Below are 8,794 nucleotides of genomic sequence, written 5' to 3'. Positions count from 1 at the left end.
TAAAAATAACTTAGAACGGACCGACATGAAGAAGTCCGACCAGTCTAATCAAAGCGACAAAAAGTTATAAAAAGTAATCCATAGAAAGAGGCCTGGCCAGCCCTAAAAATGGACTACTAGAAATAACTTAGAAAGGACCGACATGAAAAAGTCGGCCCAAACCAATCAAAGCTACAAGGTTATAAAAAGTAATCCATAAAAAGAGACCCGGCGAGGTCCAAATAAAAATGGATTATCAAAAATAACTTAGAAGGGACCAACATGAAAAAGTAGGCCCAAGCCAATTAATACTACAAAAGTTATAAAAAGTACTCCATAAAAAGAGACCCGGCAAGGTCCAACTAAAAATGGATTACTAGAAATAACTCACGAAAGATCGACAAAGAAGTCGAACAACAGAAGGCGTGCGCTAGAAAGGACACAGGTCGGCTCAAAAGCCATGACCTCACCCAAATTAGTTTGAAAAGTGTTCTACGGGAATACTAAAAGAATAACCGAACAAGGCTAGCCTCAAAGGTCGTCTCGACTAAAGCAGGAAATAAACGTAAAGGTAATAAAAAAAGGTCGGACAGCAAGACTCCAATACTCTAAAAAAGATTCCTGGAAGTACCAACAAGTGCAAAAAAACATATCAAGACAAACAAAGCTACTGTAATAAAAGCTCAGAAAGGCCACCTGAAAGACAACCTCAAGAAGCATTTGTTTTTCCTAAATAAAGTTGCTAAGAAAAGCAACTAGAATGTCAAAAGGCAAACCATGCCAAATTACAAAAATAAGAGTTTCAAGACCCACAAGCCGGGCCATAAAGATACACAAACAAATCATAAAACTATAAAGGATTCAAAGACTCCCCAGTAGTGGCATCCTGAGGCAAAGGAAGACGGGTTGAGATCGGGATAGCATCAATGGTTCCATCTGGCCGGTTCAAGATCTGGACATCAGGGTCGGACTCAGGATGGCTAACCTCGGCAGCAGGAGTTGGAGAAGTCGGGGGAGGATAAGCTTTGAATGAAGGCTCAAGGGGAGGGCTTTCTTCGTCATCTTCATCCGGTGCAGGGACGATCTTACCATCCTCCACGATATTGTCCAAACTAAAGAGAGACAGATCGATCTCGGGAGCAAGAACTCGAACCTGAGCCCTCAGATTCTCAGAGGCATCAGTCACACTGCCTACGAGATGGCCCTGGAGCTCGGTATAATCAGCTTGAGCAGAGTCCAATCTCTCCCTAGCCTCCAACAACTCGCCATAAGTACGGACATAGCTCTCCGTGTGCTTCTGTGACATCTCCTTGGCCAGAGTTGCAGTAGCCACGGCAGCAGTAGCCCGGGTCTTCTCATTTTCCAAATCTATCTCCAGCTTAGCCACCTTCGCATCAAGTTCATCCTTCAAACCTTTGATCCTATCGAACTCTGACTTGGCCTCCTCCATAAAGGCCTTGGTTGCATAAACAGGAATATCATGAGCGGTCCGGAGCAAGGCTACACTCATATGTGCCATCCGAACACTACTTCTGGCAATGAAATCCAGATGGTGCAGGATGGACACATCGTCCATAGGAAGCTGCCTATAGGGGGCAATTTGGTTGTCCACAAAGCCCACAACATCATAGTTAGGGGTGTCCAAGTTAAAGGGCTCAACAGTCTTCTGCTTCTTGGGAGGAAGACCGGCAGCAGAAGGAGAAGAGGCAGTAGCAGAAGTTTGGGGAGGATCCACCAAATGGACCTGAGGAGTAGGGATCACCCTTCTCGGCCCAGAAGCGCTTGAGATTAGTTTCTTAGGAGGAACCTGAGAAGATTCCTCCCCAGCAGCCTTGACCGAGATGTTCTGAGCCGCTGTAGCTTTCCTGGCCTTCTTAAAGGCCTTCATGGAATCTGAAGTCTTTGCCATCTCTGAAACAAACAAAAAGAGACCAGCAAAGCCAAATTACAAATCAGTTCTAAAAAAGGAACAAAGCAAACAAAATAAGCAAGCAAAACAGAGAAAAAGAAGTCGACCACTACCCAGCTCAGCTTGGAGAAGCGAGGGATCCCCTAAAAACTTCTTAGTATCGAGATAGGGAGGTTGCCCCCAATTCTCCTCCAACACATTTACAAAGGCCTGCTCAACCTCATCTAGCATCTCCCACAAATACCTCGATACTACGACATTCTTTTGCCACTCTAAAGGGAAGGCAGACTCGTCATTCTCATCCAAAAAGAAGGGCCGAGCTCCTTCAACAGCTCGGATCTTGAAAAAATAGTTCTTAAAGTCACGGAAGGATTCATCATACATTGAAAAAACCTTCTTTCCTTGGGCAACTCGGAAAGAAACCCAGGCAGCCTTCTTCTTAACCACCCCAGGTTTCGTCAAAACAAAAAGATAAAAGAAGAGGGATTGAGAAAGTTGGACATCCATTTCACGGCACAATAGCTGGAAGATCTTTATGAAGCCCCAGGAGTTTGGATGGAGTTGGGACGGAGCTACATTACAGGACCACAACAAGTTGGTCTCAAAGGAAGTAAAAGGAATGGTAATGTTCATCTGACTAAAGAAGAAGTCATACGCATAGAAAAAGGGACGATCTCCTGAAACCAGAGTAGAAAAACAAACTCTCTCTTCAGGGTCGGGGGACACAAGCTCATAATTCTTTTCATCATTTCTATTACTACAAACCCTATGAAATTTCCTAAGCTGCTCACAAAATTCAGGATCAACCAGAGAAACACACATAAGAACCATAGAATCCACCCAATCAGCCATGCCATCAGGGACTTTGGAGGACATCTCGACAATATTTTTACGAGAAGACATGGGTCAACTAGTCCTACAAAAGAAAAAGGAAAATGGGTTACTAATCAAATAGCTCGGGCAAGTCAAAGAGAACAGCTCGGACAAATATGGATACAACTCGAAATTAAAGCATACAAATATCATCAGTCAGAGACAGCAGCAAAAGGAAACCCCAGGACTCACACCAAGGTCCAGAGGCATCCTTTGGAGACAGTAACAGAGTAAAGATTCAGGAAAAATCTACAAGCCTACACCCCGACATCTCTCGACCAAGAAAAACATCCATCTTTTGACAGTAAAGAAAGACACAATCCACAAGCAACACATCAAAAAGTCATGACTTTTTCACAGTTTATCAGCAAAAGGATTTCATCTCATCTAAAGGAAATCACCCATATCATACACAACAGCAAACCATAGACATTAACTATATATACTACACAAAGATCATCAAAACATGCAACCTTTTCTACAGCCCATTACTCCAAACTTCAAACAGAAAAAAGATCTATGCATTCAAAAGTGAAAGGGACCAGAAAAAGGGGGTAAATCGAAGTAACCCTAAAATAGCGCAGCAATGATCAGACACAGCAAATACAGAAAGATTCAAACTTTTTCCAAGCAAGATCAAAACTTTCTCAAAATCAGACATGAAAAGAACGACGAAGAGAAAAGAGAGAGGAAGAAGACCAACCTGTAGAAGGAAGAAGATGATAAACGCTTAAGAGACTGAAGCAACGATGAAGCCACGCCAAGCAATCACCTTTCGAACAAAAGAACGAAGCGCCAGTAGTCAAAGAAGAGAAGTGAAAAGAGAAAACTGAAACGAAGCTTTAAAATCCAAATGAAAAATCAAATAGGGAAGTAAAAGGAAACGGAAAAGGTTAATGAGTATTTAAACCTTCGCACGTTTCCAAGGAAAAAGCAAAACGTGCGTTCCGATAAAAAAGGAATGAGAAAAAAAATGCTCCGCATTCAAAAAACTACTAAAAGAAAGCTCTACAAAGAAATCGACAAATGCTCGAGCTCGACTTTCCCAAAAGAGGTCAAAGTCAAGCAAAGACACGACCTCAAAAGAAAGACCGAGTTTAAGCAGGGGCACTGTTCATGCCCTAGGTCGAGTTGTACGACCCGGGCTGGTTAAACGCAAGTCAACCGACCTCTTCAGGTCTAGATTCTCCGACCTCATCTCAAAGAGGACGACCAAATCAACACGGGAGCCCAAAGCGAGCCCAGTAAAGGAGCACAGCCTAAATCTAAAGGCGGCCAAAGCCTAGAAAGATAAGGCGGCTCCCTAAAAGATAAAGATAAGATGACTTCACTCAAAGATAATATAAGATAACTATCTTATCTCCAAAAGGTCACTCCAAACTACTATAAATACACTGGAGCACCCAGGTATAACTCATACTCTGATTCTACTAAAAAACCTGCTTAAATCCTGTGCTAACTTAAGCATCGGAGTCTCTTGCAGGTACCACCACCCTCTGGTGACGACGGATCAGCAACATCACCCAGTCCAACAAGTCGAGCACGGCAGCTCCGGCCACCACCCACAAGTCGGACACGTCAGCTCCGACCAGTACAGAAGATCTCATCCAAATTTAGAATTCAAATTTAGAAATAGAATAACTAATTATTCTCAAATCTCATTTAATATTCTCAATTATCATACTATTATTATATCCTTAGTGCTAGCAAAAAATATAATAATATTCCATTTGAATTAATATAATTATTTATTTGATCAAATCAAAATAATAATTAAATAATTCTACAGCAAAGATTAGAACACTCATTAGTGTGTGACCCCATAGGTTCAATACTAAGCGGGTAGTAAATTAGTCCTACTAAATTTACTAATCGAGGTTGGCGTCTAGCAACACTCCTCAACGACCCAATAGTATGAAGTAATATATTTTTACTAAGAACCTTTATAAGAACAAAGTATAATTCCTTCCATCTTTCCAACTCTTGGTTAACCCTTAGAGTATAGTTTAATTGTCAAACTCTAACTTGTTACCATTATTATAATGAATTGTGAATGACCTAAGAAACTCATTTCTTCATTCATTCAATCCCCTTGGCCAAGGTTTTATTCATCTCAGTCATTATAATCATAGAGCTCAAACTCTTTACCGAGAGTTGACGGATTCCTTATTGACTAATCATTAATTCTACAAGTATTTAAATCATACCCAATATCCATTCAACTAGCACCCTAGGGTATTAGGTGTCTGAAATCAAAGTATAATAAATACATTGTTAATTACTATGATAGTCGCAGGTCAAAGAAAACTCTATCACCATGTTCATCTTGAGAATATCCTATTGACAAATATACGGTAATTATAACTATTAGGAATTCTCAAAGTGAGTCAGTTCAATGGTCATATCTCTATATGCACCATCTATATATATAATTAAATAAATGAGATCTATTAATCTTCATCCAATGAAGACCATTATATATATATATATATATATTAATCTTTCTGAATTATTAATGTCCTTTTTAATAATCCTATGATCAAAAACAGTTTAGATTAAATTATAAAAGATTTATCTCTCAATATTATGATCACTATCACAATGATAAATCTCTAAATTTAATCAAGGACCTTATTATATTAACATTTTAATATAATAACAATAACAAATTATTTGACACATGATTGATTGGATTGCAATCATACTCTTTATTCCCAACAGTGAATTGGCTCCCTCTTTGGCCTTCTGTCATTGTAACATTCGGAGTTCTCTTGGACCTCACCTATGAAGCAGTCCACATGAGCATCATTACACAATTTGATTCCCTCTCACATCTTCTCTCGCGTCCTCTCTCCCGTCGCTGTGCAATTCGGAGCCGCGCATCATGTAAGAACCGAAATTTTCACGTAAACCGCTTAAGTAAAATAGAATAATTTAATTGTCCAAAATAGGTTCGAAAATATAAAAATATTTTTTTTAAGTATAAAGGTAAGATTCGGATTCAGTGGATTTTTCTGAGTGGGAAAATATTTTTTTTCTGAAAAATTTTGCGTAAAAAAGCGTACCGGTAGATTAGCCGGTAGTATTGATTTAAGTCTGTCTGCTACTGTGTGAGAGAAAATTAGACAGTGGGAATCTTAGAAAAATATTTGGGATAGAAAACCGGACACTAATATCAAAGATTTTGGCCCAAAATGCACAAACATACCAAAAATGCTAACAGATTGGATCAGACCTAAGTTGGGCCCAAGCCCAACATTATATAAATTCATTATGAAACCATTTCAGCTTCATAACTCCCCAAACACAAACCCTAGTAGCCAAGTGAAAGAAGGAAGAAGAACATTATTCACCCTCTCACTCTTTTGCTTGTAAATTGAGCTACAATGCTCTGATTGGCCGTTTGCGGCCACGTGAAGCTCTTGCCGAGCCCGTCAGTTCTAAACAATTTTTTGGTAAATTTGAGTTTCATACCCCTATTCTCTTCCATAAGTGATTTTTAAATTTAAAGTTGGGTTTTTGAGTGAATTTTTGTGATTGGGTTGTTTAGATACTAACCATTAGTTAGGAATCATTGGATTTCATCCCTATATTCTATGGATAAGATAAGGTTTCTCAAAAATCCTTGTAGTTTGGTATATTGTGAATATTAGGTTTTGATTTTGATGATATATATGATATTAGTTTGAGCTTTGGAAGCTTGTGGGATCCAAGTTTTGGTGTTTTGTGTATATTGGGGATCGGCCAAGGTATGGTTTCGGTTTTCTCTGTATGATATGTAATGTTTCTAGACACTTAGGCTAGTGGCCATTAGGATAGGTTTTAAATTGTTGATGATTTATGATGTTAAATGATGTTGTGGATGATTGATGATGTTGTGGATTAAATGATGATGAATTTCAGAAAATGGGATGATGAGTGGATGAATGTTATTTATAATGGGTTGAGTTAATGTATATGTGATTTGTTTTATATTGGATTGATGGTTGTTGAGAAATCATGATGTATGAGCATGAATTTTGGAAGACTTGGATGAGTTTGGTAATTTATAGATAATGATAGGAATTATATTGAATTGAGGGGTTGGAAGAGTTTTGGAAAATAGAATGGTTTGAGAAGGGTTTGGTATGAGTTTAAAGTTGTTTAGGTATGGTTGAAATGTGATGGAATTGGTTTGGTTTTGAAAGCTTTGGAAAAACTAGAGAATTGTCACTTTTGGTAAAAATCTGTTTTTGGTGAACTTTGGCGGATCATAACTTTGGCGTACGCGACCACCCATTTTTAATCTTGTGTGTATGCATGGCAGGGATGTGCGTACGCACACTCCCTGTTTTACAGAAAAGTAATTTTTCTTCATCTTCAAAGGTTCTCTAACTTTCCACACTTCTTTAAAAACTGTTTAAGGTTATTAATTAGTAATTAGGCCCTAAGAATAATAGAGAATGAGTTAGTGAAAATAAATTGGTAAATTTCTGGATGAGTTTAGAAGACGGAGACTTAGTTTTCTGAAGTTGTGGGTGAGCTGGTGGAGTACTATATTGGAGATGACTAAGAGGACTTAAGAGGTGATGATAGTTGATGATAAATTTGAGAAAATAGAAACTGATGATGGTTATGATGAGTTGAGAATTCAAAAAAGAATGATGATCTTCTTGAATGTTGAGAGTGTGCCAAGCATTATATCCTTGGCTTAAGTACGATAGTGTGCAGGACACTGTATCCCTAAGATTGAATTATGATTGATAACCTTTTCAGCGGTAAGAGTGTGCCAAACACTATATCCTTGGGTTACGTTTGCGAGTGTGCTCGGCACTATATCCCTGGTGTGGCAGATTCTCTCCCACAAGAGTGTGCAAGGAACTATATCCCTGGCGTGGCAGAAAAGCTACATCCAAAAGGATGTGTCGGGTTGGCATTTATAGACCGACAAGTGATATCACGAGCCAATAGGATAAACATTCATCATATGAATTTCTTATGTGCTTGTTTGCTTTGATTACTTACAGTTTGCCTAAATGTATAATATGCCTACTTACTTCTTGAATTAGTTGCTATACATGAATATTACCTATGTGTTACTTGCTTGCATATACTTGTGATTGTTTGGTGTTGAGGAGGCTCGGTAGGCGGTGGCGATGAGATCGCATGTTGGTAGGTTGGCGAAGGTTGTGGGATATAGCGGTGGTATTAGTTAGAAATTCTCTAAGTTTAGATAACCCAATTTATGATTTATGGTTTAATTATTTATTTTATTAAGCTTGAATAAGTGTATTGATGTGAAGTTCTAGGATTGCCTTTGGCATCCCGAAACCTTATATCTTATATATTGGGCACTGCTACCATATTGAGAACCCCTGGTTCTCATACCATATGTTGTTGTTGATTTTTCAGATGCAGGTCGTAACCTACCTCTGTGAGTTGCGAGATGGTGACAGAGCGAAGGATCTTTTGCTATCTCTTTGTATTTCGGTTGTTATGTTGTAGTTCTCTCACTTTTGTACTTCATACTTTGTTGCCTTAGAGGCTTAATTTGAGAGATAAGTTGTATAAGCTGTTTTAACTCAAAAACTCTGTATTGTCTATTTGTAACTAGTCGGCCTAAACTCCGTGGGCTACGACTAGAGTTTTTGTGACTATCATACTTATATATATATATATATATATATATAGCTTGATTATTGTGGTATTTCGTCTCATGTTGTATCTTGTACCTTTACACATTTTTTCAATCATGTGAACGCTTCGTGTTTTGTAATTTCGTTTTATGTGACTTTGAGCTTTATTCCTTCATCGGGCTCCTAGTTATATAAATTCTTGGATATATATATATATATATAAAAAATAAGCTTTAGAACTGTCGTGACACCTTGTTATCCTTTATTTTACGACTAAAGGAAAAGTTTAGGGTGTTGGGGTGTTACATTTATGGTATCAGAGCGGTTCGTCCTCGTGAGCCTGAGGGATGGACCGATTATGCTTCATTGCATACTCTGGGTTGTTTGAGTTTTCTTTTCTGCTATTTAGGATATCTAT

This window comes from Arachis ipaensis, chromosome B9, assembly GCF_059453495.1.
Source record: "Arachis ipaensis isolate K30076 ecotype BB chromosome B9, ASM5945349v1, whole genome shotgun sequence".
NCBI lineage: Eukaryota > Viridiplantae > Streptophyta > Magnoliopsida > Fabales > Fabaceae > Arachis > Arachis ipaensis.
The sequence above is the reverse complement of the archived record's forward strand: the minus strand, read 5'-3'. Positions refer to the sequence as shown.